General features: G+C 35.4%; 1 protein-coding gene across 9 annotated transcripts in view; it reads left to right on the top strand.

Moving 5' to 3' along the window:
• The window catches only part of LOC132160797 (receptor-type tyrosine-protein phosphatase T), a 236362-nt gene that overhangs the window by 108350 nt on the left and 112810 nt on the right, over window positions 1-15202 (top strand). The window lies entirely within an intron of this gene.

Below are 15202 nucleotides of genomic sequence, written 5' to 3' on the forward strand. Positions count from 1 at the left end.
AGATTTAACTGATTTCTTTCCCAAATTGCACTGACTATTCTGAGACATTCCGCCCTAATAATTTCCGGGATGCGGAAATACTGTCGTAGAATCCAGTCATAAAAACGGAATGCCTAACGCGGACGGAATATGCCACATTTTGGATGACTAAATCAAAAGTAGGTCAGTACACTTGAATCAAAACATGACATGGACTAGTGTCTGTGAATATAAAGGCCCAAAAATGCAATATATGACTTGCACATTCTGCGTGTCTGTGGAAATCAGGCGCGGACTGGACACCGGGAGAAACGGGACAATTCCCGGTGGCCTGGCAGCCGATTTTGCCCCACTATTTAATATCATTATTGTATAATTGCCTGCCGAATGTACTAAAGCGATCATTTGCGAATCCGCCATTTGATAATTAAATCTCTAATAAGTCATGAATTGTTAGTCATGACTCGCGCGCTCTCCGCGCCTCCACCAAACGGTTTGGATCAGACTCAGAGTAATCAATGCGAGAGAGAGAGAGAGAGAGAGAGAGAGAGTGAGAGAGTGAGAGAGAGAGAGAGAGAGAGAGAGAGAGAGAGAGAGTGAGAGAGAGAGAGAGAGAGAGAGAGAGAGAGAGAATAGACTGCTGGAGCAGAGAAGCAGAACTAGTGTTCAGGGTTTCAGGTCAGTTTCATCTGTAAAGATGCTTTTTTTGTCTTTGTTTTTTTATTTAATCAAGCAGCAGCACGTTGCTCATCAGTCATCACTCAAAATACTATATAAACGACATCATTATTATCTGTTGTAATGTTACAGTAGTAATTTAGCTGAAATTACTTTTTATAGGTTTAGGGGGAGCTACGACAGACAACAACACAACCCTTACGAAAATTAACATTTTAATATTTAACTATAAATCCAGAGAAAATGGTTACTATTGTTTAACTGTGGTAACCAAAAATGTAAAATTATTTTACAAATGTATTTATTTAAAAATAAATACAAATCCATTTGCAAAAAAACAAAAACAAAACAAGGTTATTTTACTTTTATATAGGCTAATAAAAGCATTGTTAATTTTTGTAAGGGAAAAACATGACCCGTGTACAGTATTAGGATTTTTTTTATAAAGATATTAATAGTATTGTAGAGTATTGTATTGTAAAGTATAGTTTTGTTCAATCTTGAGTATTAAAGTCATGAGAGAGATGGATAACAGAGCAAAATAAAGAGACTGAAGAGAAAAATAGTGAAGGTGCAGTTCAGGAGAGAACTTTAAATTATTTTGCATGTCCCCAAATTAAAGATTTAAACCTTTTTTTATGTCAGGTCCATACAAAAAATAGTTTTGTCCATGAATTTGTTTGTATGAGTTTGAATTTTCCAGTCTGAATTTTTTTCCCAGTCCACCCCTCCTGTAAATTAATGGCAAAGACATGGTTTCATTTACTACACATAGACCTACTGAAGCTCGCAGTGTTTTCAACCTCTGCCGCCTCAATATAGGAGTACACGAGCACATAAACATAATTTCTAGAACTGCTCTGTGTCACTTCATTTGCATTTTACTTATTTTGAGAAAACTATCATCATATACAGAGACAGCAGTTTAAAAAAAACACCAATGTTTCAGGAGTTTATTACACAGAATACGTCACATGCTTATTAGATAAATGTATTTAAGTTGATGTATATGCTTTTATTTATTATTCTTTAATTTTTCACAAATTTAGAAAAGTAATCAACGAGTACTCAAAAGTAATTAGTTACATTACTTTAATAAAGTAATTGAAAAAGTTACACTACTATTACATTTTAAACAGGGTAACTTGTAATCTGTAACCTATTACATTTCCAAAGTAACCTTCCCAACACTGTTCGTCCCTAAGTCATCCAAGATGTAGATGAGTTTGTGTCTTTATCAGAACAGATTTGGAGAAATTTAGCATTCCACTAAATATTTAGCACTCCAGATCATCAATAAATGTCTTGTAAATCTTAGTAAATGTTGAAAAATCTATATTTTAGAAGCTTTATGTGAGGAACAGACTGACAATTGCTTGGAACAACATAAGGCTGACTAATTCATTTTCAGCTTAAGAGTCCATATCATAACTACAGAAATGATTGTGCCGGAATGCATGCATAAGACATTTCTACACCTGTTTCTGTAATACTGTACAAGGTTGTGTACTTTAGATTTGGACGCTCACAGTATTCCAGCAGGAGCTGTAAATCCCTCTTGTGCCACGTTTGAGGCCCCATCACACCCCATTTGCTAAACACAGAGTCCTCCTGCCCCCCTGAGCAACATCAGAATACACTGTATGTCTGCTCGAGTTTTTGATGGTTGATCACACCCTCAGATTGCCCTCTGGGAGATGTTCTCTGAATTATAATACAGTGTGCGTTCTGTATTTTACATCAGCTGCAGTAGTTCCCCTCTCGCTCTGTCATCACAATCTCTCATCAAACGTGGCTTTCTGACTGAATGTGACTCAAGGGTTAGAGCTCCTAAAAGACTTGTACTTAAAAGAACGTTCTGGGTTCAAAACAACCTAAGCACTGTTGACAGCATCTGTAACATGCCATAGACGATTAGCACAGAGAATAATTGTGATGTGTCTTTATGTGTAAAAACAAGCCAATATAGGGGGCTTTTAAGAGGTAATATGCAGAATGTATTTTTGTTAAAGCACGTATATTAATTCTTCTCAACAAATATTTGTTGTTTAAGTTGTTTAAATCACTTTTCCTAGGTGGATAAATTGACAATGTTATGTTTGTGCATATCATTTGAAAGTTAAGAGTTTATTGGCTTTATATGGTTATGAAGAGAGTTGAAATATTGGAAGTAACTTGCACAGACAAGCTTTTAGATTTAGATTTTCAAGATTTAATGATTTTATCACATTATCTTGTTACTATTTCTAATAACAATTCAAGTATTATATATTTTGTAATTAATATATTTTTTATGTTTAAGAGTTAAAAGAGGGTCAGTAGATTTATTTATTTATTTTGAAAGCAATGGGTACTTTTGTACAGCAAGGATTGATTCAATTGATCAAAAGTGACATTAAAGATATTGATAATGTTATGAAAGATTTCTATTTTGAGTAAATCCTGTTCATGGCATGGAAAGTGTACCACGGTTTCCACAACATTTAAAATAAATTATTGAGCAGTTAATCAATAATAAATACAGTATGATTTCTGAAGTATCATGTGACACTGAAGACTGTGACGATTCTTAAAATTCAGCTTTGACATCAAGAATAAATTAATATGTAAAATATATTCAAATAGGAAACAATATTACTGATTTTACTGTATTTTGGAAAAAATAAATGCAGATTGGTGAGCATAAGAGACTTCTTTCATTACACTTTCATCACATAAAATTTTTGAACAGTAGTGTATTTTAATGTTTATACTGCTCCAGTTACTGTAAATGTGTTTTTGTCTGTTTTTACAACATGGGACAAGTTATTATTATGATTCTTTCTTTCTTTCTTTCTTTCTTTTTTTTCTGGTGGTAAAGGATGACTTGCGTCAAACCTGGAGCATTTATTCTGAAAAAAAATAAAAATACTTTACAGTATTTCAAATACCAGTAACTCTTCCCCTGAGTAACAGATATATTGTTTGTTGTATGTTATTAGCTTTATTCTTTTGTTTTAGAGGTTTCTGGTAATAAGAATTGGTGCTCAGTAATATAAGGTGACACTATTGAAAGATACATTTTGAAGAAACTGTGATGAATGTTATTGAGAATTAGTTTTGACTTGAACAAAGACTTGACTGAGTGAGAACCAGAGGGAAAAATTCTGAGTAAAGAGAAGGAGGAGAAGAAAAACATCCAGCATAAATATTAATTTCTCTTTTGTTCAACAAAAACGACCCAATCGGATCCTCAGCGGATTCCAATCCACCTCAAATTGTTTTGTTATTCATAACCTGCCTCTATATATTAACATGGAATACTTCAAAACGAAATCACAGCAATCCCTCGGGATCATGGGAGATGTGGATTTACCACATTTTATTGATTTCTCATAGATTGTATTTAACTGACATCTGCAGTCATAAATCAAACATTAACAATGAATAAATCAATATGTGAACTACAAACTGACAAATATAAAATGGTTTATTGTAAACACATCCGAGAGAGAGCAAGAAACCATAATAAAAATGATCTGTGGCTTATTTTTTCTATTATTGCACTATTGTTTGAATGAAATTACCCCCCCCCCCATAGTTGTCAAGTTTTTATTTGTTTGTATTGCATATTTAAATAACATGCTAGGAATTAAAGAGCTAACAATATATCAAACAAAGAGGATTGTAAGTGTATTTGCTACAAATAGCCACAGATATCTCAGTCTCGCACAAGACTGCTCTAGAGAGAAATAAATAAATGAAGCATTTCAAATCATTTGAAAATGCAGCCACTGTTCCTGTAATGGAGATGAGGGGAAATGTGCTTTTCCTTAATTAATTTAAACGTCTTATAGAGGGAAGACAAGGCGGTTTGCTTGTTGGAAAAGTAGCGCCCACTGGTCACCAACATATGGAGACCGCATTTGGCTTTGGGTGACGTTTAATGAACTTATCATGATTATGAGTTCCGATACCAAAAACAGCCCCCAAAAGACCTGAAGGATGCCCTTATCTTCAGGAGAAGCAGACTTTGTGGTTTAGCTCTAGGTTGTGTCCCACTGTGATTCAGCCTTACAACGCCGCGTTCATGCTCGCCTCGCTGACAGCCAGATGTTTTTCCAGACTGGAGTCATGTTTTCTTGCAGGCCTGGCCTTAGGGAATCTTTCTATTCTGATGGGCTCACAAGCATAGAATAATAATAATAATAATAAAGAGAGAGAGAGACAAAGAGGGTGGCATTAATTACTCATTCATGAATAATGCAGCTTTGTTTGACAGATGAAGGCTTTCTGTAATCTTAGGGTCATTAGGGCCATCAGTTGAATTAAAATGAGCTTGTTTGTAGCATTTCTCTTCTCAAATTAGTGTGGAAATTTAGGTCTCTAGAGTTGGACAATAAGCAAGGATCTACGCTACTTTTCAAATGTCTGGGGTCAGTGAGATTTTTCAGCGTTTTCGAAAGAAGCCTCACATGGTCACCAAGGCTGCATTTATTTGATTAAAAATATAATAATATTGTAAAATATCATTACAATTTAAAATAACAGCTTCTTTAAAAAAATAGATAAATATATATATATATATATATATATATATATATATATATATATATATATATATATATATATATATATATATATATATATGTATATATATATTAAAATATAAATTATATTACACAGCGCCTAAAAATAGTTAACTGGGGAAAATTTTCAAGCGCTGTGTAATTTCATTGCACCTGCTGCACCCATGGTATGGCAGCAAAGTCCCTTAATTATTATGCTGGGATGAGAGTATGGTTCCTAGCTAGAAAATTAAAACTTTTAATTTTCTATCGGTCTTAGTAACATGATGTAACCACAGAAGGGTCAAGTTTTAAATAGGAAAAATATAGAAACTCTTTGGTCATTTTTGAGTGAGATGTTAACGGTCTAATCAGGTTCAATGATCTATGCTAAGCTACAGCTAAAGTGCTACCGCCAGACCTGGAGATCGGCTGAATGGATTCAACAACGGTAAAACTCAACTGTTTAACTATAGGGGAGCTAGAAAATTAGCCTTTTTTTTTTTCAAAAATAGTGGAGTGTTCCTTTAAGCCCAGTTTGGGAAACTGTGGTATTTACATTTAGTCGTTTAGAAGACACTTTTATCCAAAGCGACTTACAAATGAGGACAACTGAATCAATTAAAATCAACAAAAGAGCAATGATATACAAGTGCTATAACAAGTGTCAGTTAGCTTATTGCAGTACACATAGCAAGTTTGTTTTATTGTATAAAAAAAGAAAAAGAAAAACAGAATAGAAAAAGTATAGGGCAAGCTAGTGTTAGGGGCCTTTTTTGCTTTTATTAAGTGTATAATAAATAAAAAGAAAACAAATAGATAGAATACAAAAAGATTAGAAAAGCCAGTGTTTTTTTTTTTTTTTTCTGAGAAAACAAGCAGTAAATTAATAGAGTGCAAGTCTAAAAGGGACAATGGTAACACTTTATTTTGATAGTCCACTTTAGACATTCTACTAACAGTAAGTAACTTTTCAACTACATGTCAACTAGCAGTTATAGGCTGTCTGCTTAACATCTTGAACTTAATTTGGACAACTTTAAAGGCGATTTTCTCAGTATTTAGATTTTTTTGCACCCTCAGATTCCAGATTTTCAAATAGTAGTATCTCGGCCAAATATTTTCAGATCCCAATCAACCATACATCAATGGTAATCTTATTTATTCATCTTTCAGATGATGTATAAATCTCACTTTCGAAAAACTGACACTTAAGACTGGTTTTGTGGTCCAGGGTCACATTTCGGTCCAATAATATGGTGCATCCCTAAAGTATATATCTGGTTTGCGCCTTTTAATTAAAATTTTGAGTCTTCTTTCTCTATATTACGGAGCCCCGCACATGACATGCAAGAAAAAATAAATAAATTGTGCGCACGATTTACTAATTCGTTCCCTCACTGTACTAAAACATGCACACGATTACTATTGCGTTTCCTCGATTTGGAACTCGAGGGAACAGATTAGTAAATTGTGTGCACGATTTATAAATCGAGTGAACGAAATAGTAAATTGAGGCTAACACAATAGTAATCGTGTGCACGTTTTAGTACAGTGAGGGAAAAAATTAGTAAATCGTGCACACGATTTAGCCTACATTTTTTTCTCCTGCATGTCATGTGTGGGGCTCCCATTCTACTTTCCTCTCTGCATGACTATATTTGGAACTGTCAACCAGATGCACTGTGGGTTTTGGAGTGCTTCTTTCTAAAATGAGTCGTTAGCGAGCAGGTACATAAGCTGCCAATGACAATGTCACATTCCCAGCATGCAAAAAATGAGGAATCATTAATAATCAGGCCAGGCAGTCTCTGCTGCACATTAAAAGAGTAACAGTGATTTAATTGTCAACTCTTCTGTGAATTGTTTCCAGGCAACCTGTCTTAGACGTAATGATCTCTGTTTGATTAAAGAACTGGAAGGAGACTTAAAAGAGAGACAATTGCGGTGCAGTGTGGGGGGCTGGAAGCAGAGAGATTTGCTGCGCTGTCAAATTTTTTTTGTCTAGAAAAGTGAAGTGATTCAGGGAGAACGATGTTTCGTAAGACATATCGGCTGGTGTTCTCTTTCTTTTTAATGGTGCGTTTTGTTCACATGCTAGTTGACTGAACCGACCTTTTGTTTTAAGATCAACAGATCAGTGCAGGGATTAGAGAGTTAGTTCTCCAAATGAGAGAGAGGTAGATGGTAGGCTTATCTTGAGGCGAATAGCTGGTTGAAGAGCCGTTCAACTGGAGAGCAGGAAAACAATATGAAGAAAGAGTTTAAGAAGGGAAAAGCGAGCACAGCCCTCTTCTTTAGCTCCCTTTGGAGCTGTCACCCTGTCTTGACGTGCATGACTGCAGATAGCATGCTGACCAGAGGAGGCTGACAGGTGGAGCTGCCCCCCTCATTCAGGCTTCCAGAAACACCTCCAAAATACATGACGCCAGGCACAACCATTAAAGTGTGTCCAAAAACCACACAGAGACAGAGTAGAGGGGGAACAAAGAAATGGGAAAAGTTTCCTTCACAGCAGACAGGTATAAATGGAACGCGGTGAAAATGAAATTACGTTTCGCTGAAAAAAAATGAACCATTAGGTTTTCTTCACACACGGTACAACTTAAATCTGACAAAGCATCTATAATATGGTTTAATATAAATAACACAACAACAGCGATTACATTACAAAAAAATGTGGACTAACCATGCACTTTTGTTCATTGTGAATGCCGTATGCTGGAATATAAGCAGTCATTTATTCCGTCATCACCCGGGTGCTGATAGCGCACGTGCACAGGTTAAGTGCCAAAGGATGCAAGCTCGCCCGTGCAGTTATAAGATTTGTGCATGCACTCATCTGAAGCTCAAACCCACGCCTCAGAACACGCGCAAATATTAAATAAATAAATAAATAGAATCCTGGGTTTCTCAATAAAAATCAGTTTTGATTCACAAGATTTAATTTGATTCAAACTGATGCAGTTTGATTTGATTCATTTAATTTTGATTCAGTTCAGTTTGAGTTGATTCAGTTAGTTCAGTTAGATTCTGATTCTCATCTGGATTACATTGAAGCTGATTCTGATTCATTTGGTTATATTTCCGTTATATGAAATAAATAATTTCTCTGCTAATGCTGTAAATGACACATTACAGCATTTCGGTCTGATTCGAAACTAGCTCGTAAGAGTCATTCGTTTTGGGAATTGGGTGACATTGGTCACAATATGTTTTTTTTTTTTTTGCTTCCCTAAAATGAACTGGCTCATAAGAGTGATTTGTTCCTGTATCAGACTACACCGTTTAATATCTTTTTGTTGCGTCACATTTAGTGCAGTCTCAAATGTAAATCAGATGCTCAAATGCTTGTCAGGTTTGCTCTAGTTTTCAACCATTTTGAATTTACTTAATCATAAGCAAAATTGAGCTGCATCTCTGAAAACCCAGTTTTTTTCCCCCACAAATGTTAATATCAGAGTGGATTGAAACAAAGACACTGGTATAATGATGCAGTCATTTTTTACAATTGCTTTTTATTACTCTTTCTCACATTCAGAAAGCTTTGAGTTAATATCACAGATCTACTGTCTACTGAGGCGTTAGGGTCCTTAGAGACTCAGACTGCTCAGAGAGACTTCATAATTCACGCATAGCAATGTGCTTCTTGGCCTTTTCCAGTCGAGGTCATCTGGGACAGAAAGGTCTTTCTCTCTCGATAGGAGGGGAATAGCAATATTGTAACCTTTTTCACCATTTGATTGAAAGGGCAATTAAAATGTATAAAGTCATTCTCTGCTGATGTCATTGGTTGGCTATTTATGAAGGATTTTCAAAATTAAATACTACCTTTTTGCTTATATAATGAATATACACTGTATGCCGTCATCTTATTTTGATTATTTGAGATACACAATTAACTTTTCAAACATTAATATGCTACATTGTCACATAAACAGTTAATTTGCAACAACCAAATGCATCCATCTGAATATTTATGGATGGTGCTTTAAAGAAGATGAGTTTAAAAATGCAACTTTTCTTAGATGGTTTTTATTAGAAAGGGTTTTGTCATGAATTTTCTTGACCGAACTAATCAACTAGTTGACTATCTCGACCCATCCCTTGTCCAATCAAATGAATTTAATATTCATCTGACACACTAAAAATGGAGGGTCAAGTTTAACGCAGTGCATTCTGTGATACAGTATACTACACATTTGTGTTGAGATCATAGGTCAACGATGCATGAAAATTTGCATACGAAGAACAAAACATGCTACTTTCTAAAGAAATAGAACAGGTTGTGTCATAAGTTAATATGCAAATTTTATGCATTTGAATGAACCATAAAGCATCTTGCTGTTCAGCAAGTATATATTATCGGATTACGCACACACATGTGCATTAATATTTTAATGCTAATTATAATGTCTGTCTGCAGTTAAGAGAAAACAAGCATTGTATGATGGAGGAATTAAATAGTGTGAGATTGAATATGCATGAAAATGGTCCAGATTTTTTGGATTTATATTTTTATTTTTTCATCGTATACAGTATATACATGCAATTGTCTTAACTTTTTTTCTTTTAAATAGCTAGTCATAATTATCTGCTATTATAGTTTTCTTGCAGTCATTTCAGTTGCTTATTTCCAGGCTTTTCATGAAGCCAAGGCCAGAAAGCACTTCAACCCTCAACAAAAGAAAAAGAGGAATAATCAACTTTGTGAGGAGACAATGCTTCATTTCTTTTTTCTTTTTTTTTATGTGACAATCAAAATGTTATGCAGAATTGCATTGAATGTGATTGTACAGTTTCTTGGGCTGTAGAATTAGACTTATAAATGTTGTAAAAGTTAGACTCTGTTCACAAACCAGCAATCCTCACACCACGTGGGCTCTTCTACGTTCTTTTTGATGTCTGCTCCAACCTTTTCTGATTCAAAAGCTCTCCAATTCTTTCACAATTGCCATTGCCCCCCTTTTACAACAGATTGCTTACATGTACTCCCAGTCTTTCCGTAATGTCCCGAAAACCTCCCGCGGAGTTCATGAATATAAGCACTTTTCCCCTCCACTCTTATCCCAACTCCCACCGATCTGCTCTCCTCCTCACCGCCCGCCGTTTGATATATCATGATCCTCGTTGCGTGAAGTCATTACGGCAGGAAGTGGAGAGCGAGGCGGTTCACACTGTTTTGCTCTTGGAAGGTTTAAATGATTGGAATCCTGGAGCTTATGATTGACTAGGGAAGAGGGAAGGGTGATTGCTTTTTTCCCCGTCCGGCACTCAGTTGAAGGCTAAACAATAACAAGACAGACTTGGAGTCATCTTTTGGGAATGGATTGTGTGAGGGTGTCTTATGGCTTTTTGTTTTATAACTCCTCTGTGTGTATTATTTTATTTATTTATTTTTTTGCAGAGATTTTAATTTTTTTTTCTGTTTATTTTTATTGAAACAATGTGGCAATAATCACTCTGCTCTGTGTCCATTTTTCAGCTTGTTTATGACCATCAGGTATCCTTGGATGAATGGTAAAATGGCTGTTTTCTGCTCTAAGGCAATTTTTCTTATTTCTTTTATTATATTGAACATAGTAACTTTTATTGACAACTAATTTGTAGTATTTTAAATTAATTAATTTTTGTAGAATTTATTTATTTATTTGTTTGTTTGTTTTTTAGTAATTTATTTTAGATTTTTTTTTTTATATATATTGCGTTCTTCTGGGTGTAATATTAATACAAATTATTATATGAAATATTAATAAAAATTCAAAAGTAAGTTTTTGTGGTTGAACCAATTAAAAAATTTTTTAGGGCAATTAAACATCTGAACTACAGACAACAATACTACCCTCTGATCAGATTGCACCGATATCAATTGGAGTCATCTGAAATATTGTGCAAAGTGAGAAAATGAAATCATCCAAAATCATCACCTAATTGGTTCCCATGGCAATGAGGAAACCTGAGAACAACAGAGAACATCACGTTACTTCACCGTGTCATCTTGTTGGATGAGCCAACAAAATATAATAAAGAACTAGACAATGTCCATCCACCACAGTACTCTTTTTTTTTTTTAGGTAGGTATGATAGGAATAGAAGAAATCATGTATTCAAGGGTTAATTTGTTAGGATTCACGTCAAGCATTATAAAATAGACAGTACAGTGGCATGTGTGGCTGTTGGGGTTATTGTGTACCACAGGACAAACCACAAAGAGACGAGCAGACAGACGGCGGTGTCGGCCTCACAGAGAGTATATTCTTTTTGATCTGCTGAGTCTCTCTCTCTCCATTTCCCCTCTTCCCCTTCCACTATCACTTTTTTTCCCTTAAGATCATCAATGTGAAATCACAACCAAATGTATTTTGTTGCCTTTGAAACTCTTGCTGATGTTGCCAGCTGCTGCCACTCGAAGGAATAGTTCACCCAAAAATGATGAAATCATTAACTCACCCTGTTATTGTTCCACACCGTGTTTCCTTCTTTCTTTCTTTCTTTCTTTCTTTTGTAAAACACAGAAGAGTGATAAAAAAAATGCCAAAACGATCATTTTGGGTGAACTATCACTTTAAATTCCCCTCTTTTTTCACTACATGCAATTTCATGGTGTGAAAATGCAACTCAGCACTTTAACGGAACATACTTTCCCATATCCTCATAAAACTTGAGTTTTACGCTTTAAAAATGTTCAACTTTGCCACACAGTGACACTTGACCCTTCAGCATGCCCTTGGCTAAGATGTAGCAGTGCAGTATAGCAGAACTTTGCTTCGCTGAGTGTTTTAGTGCTCAAAGCTGCAGTCAAGGTGAAAACTGCTTATGCTGAAGCAGTATGTATGAAGAACTTCTATATGATGTCAGTTGTCCTCAATGTTTGTGACTGCTGCATCCGTGAGATATTCCTTAGCTGGGGATGTAACCCAACACAAACGTCAAGTCCCAGCATGATACGCAAACTCTTGCTTCACGCTGCGAAAAGTACAGCCGTTTCACTTTGACGTGCAGCAACTAATTAAAAGGAGAAGTTTTAAAGTTACATCCAGAGTTAAATGCTAAGTATTGTTTACTGCAGCAAAAAAACAACAAAAAAAACAGACAGTAATTAAAAAACACTCTGGAGAGAAACGACCCAACATCTGTTCCCAGTGTTAATCTAATTGATTTGAGTAGTGTCACTGCATGGGGTGACTCGAGTCTTCAGGAGACTTTGGATATCAGATACTATAAATGCATTAACTGGCACACAGTGCGTACTTCCTGTCCACGTCCAATATTCTTTAATTGTGTTATGTGCTTTAAAAAATGTCTTATTTTGCAATGACTTTGTTTAAAAACCTGTGAGCTGTTTAGGTACACAGCAATGTATGTGGACAGTACTTCGGGACCGACTTTTATGACTGTATTTGTATTCTTTTTTTATTTTTCAAGTTTGTTAAAACCAAAGCAGCAGTCTATGTAGGCAGTATACAGCAAAGGTTCTGGAGCAAAGATCATATACAGTACAGTATTTTGTGTCCATCGACACACTCTTTGATGGGTTTTTGTTTGATTGGATGGAGATGTTTTTGAAGATTGGTCATGTTTTCAAATAACAAATGGTGCCACTTTGGCCTACAAATGACCATTGGATGGAAGCTTTAGTGAGTTTTAAAGGCAAAGTGCAACCTTGCAGAAATATCTGAACATTTTTTTCTGAAGTAAACCGCAAGACTCTTTAGAAGTGTAATAAAACATCTGTCAGCCTGCTGTGTTTTATTGTTCTCTGCAAGACTCACAAATGACAAAAAATCTTTGACTTGTGATATCTTTTTTCTTTCTCATTTATTTATTTATTTATTTTATTGTTTTATTTCATTATAAAAAAATGTTTTTTATATCAATTATTTTATTATATCAACTATTTTATTTAGTCATTCATTTTATTATCAATTTTATAATATATATATATATATATATATATATATATATATATATATATATATATTTTTTTTTTTTTTTTATATATATATATATATATATATATATTTTAATCTGTATTTTTTACAGTTGTTTTTCCAGTTGTTCTAAACTGCAGATGGCTGTTGTGATACTTTTTTTTATTTCAAAAAATAAAAATGGGTCATCATGCCATTTTCATGCTTGATGCTGATATCTAGAAAGCAGAATGGCTGTTGGTCGATATACATGATACAATTTCATTATAGCGAATGAGACACATTTAGTTTTGTTTCATTTTTCACTGTTGTTTTCCACTGTTGTTCATTCCCTGTCTCTGTTTTTCCCTCATCTGAATATCTCGGTTTAAAAAACCCACACAGCTGGGTATGGTGGACACCTATTGATATGTTTATTGCTTGCAGTTTCCTCTGTCGTTCCGGAGAGAGCGAGAGGGATGGTGGAGGTGTGATAAATGTTGCGGGGCGCTTGGGTCTGAAGAGATCGCGCCAAAACAGCGCAGCAGCAGTACTGAAGATTGATTTCTCTTATGCAATTCTCCCCAACGCCTGCGATTAATGACCCTCTATGCTCACCATCCATCAGCATCCCCCCTTGCTAAACTACACCAACCCTCATCCAGGCTCCAAAAGCCCACCTATGACACCACGGCATACCCCACGGCCGTGCATTAGCGTGTTTCTAATGCTCTCACATATTCACCTCTTTCTGTCAGATTGATGATGATACTGTTACCCCACACCTGTCCACCAGGCAAATCCCCTGCCCTCCCAACACCTTCCCTCGATGGGAGGCTTCATGTTGGACACGGACCCTCAGTGGCTGTAAGCCAAAGCATTCCCTGATCGGACATATGTCTCTACTTTTATATCTATTCTAGTGAGGCTTAACCACGTACAGTAGGATTTACAGTCTTAAATTTGCCCAGATGGGAAGCAACTCTGATTAAACATAGATTAGTCATTATATGTCCTTCAGGAGCAAAGAATTTCGAGTTTGGGGTCATTTGTTGTTCTTTTTCAGCAACTGCTCAGCTAAGAGTTCAGCTTCAGTACAAATCTCCCGCGGAGAACCTAAAATGAGGCTCCCAAATAGGTACAGACAACAAAACAGTATCTTTCCTGGTTTGCTTGATCTTGAATAGAATGCAGTTGAATAAGCAAGGCTTCAAACTTTGTAAGTCTAAAACACCCATGTGTAGGAGCCACTGATGACTGAGCCATTGAAGCTGAAAAATGCTGATGTTTGTCCTAGACGTGACACAGTTCTCACAATGCTCAAATTGTTTTGCACCCAGGAACTCTCAGAACTTTGACAATGAAAGAGCCCTAAGAGAGCTGCCATGATGTAAACTATCTTAAGACGTTAAAACTTCTTTTCAAATGCGGCTCCCTCAAGATTCACCCAAGGCCAAAGTCAAAAACCAGTCGCCTGCCTCTTTTATGCTTTTCTTCTAATCTAGAGGAATTAGTGGGAGAGATTTTGTCCAACAACCCCACTGGATCCACTGGCGAGTCTCTGATACTGTTTCACTGCTCAATATTGTATTAGGATCTCATATACAACAGAGGATACTTGTAATGCTTGGTTGTAGCATTAATGTATTTATTGAAAGTTCTTGCCATTTTGATTACAGAAGTGGTGATCTGCTAAAAAAAAAAAAAGGTTTGACACCATCTAGAGAGCAGGATGTCCAAATATAATGCTGAAATATGACACATGCTTAATGCTGTAAGTAGTAATGTACTGTACACTCTAAAAAAAATGCTGGACTGTTTCAACCAAACTTTGGGTCAAATATGGACTAACCAAAATGCTTGGTTACATTTTACATTAAATTTTTAATTATTAGTCCAGAGGTTATTAGTCCAAATTTGACCCAAAGTTGGGTTGAAATAACCCAGCATTTTTTTGAGTGTACTAGGCAATCATTATTTAATGTTTTTTTTTTTCTCGCTCTCTCTTTCACTGATAAATTGTTACATAGTTACCAAATAAAAATTGGCAAAAAATATTGATTAGATTTTAAACTATTTTGTGAAATA

This window comes from Carassius carassius, chromosome 17 (genome assembly GCF_963082965.1).
Source record: "Carassius carassius chromosome 17, fCarCar2.1, whole genome shotgun sequence".
Taxonomy (NCBI): domain Eukaryota; kingdom Metazoa; phylum Chordata; class Actinopteri; order Cypriniformes; family Cyprinidae; genus Carassius; species Carassius carassius.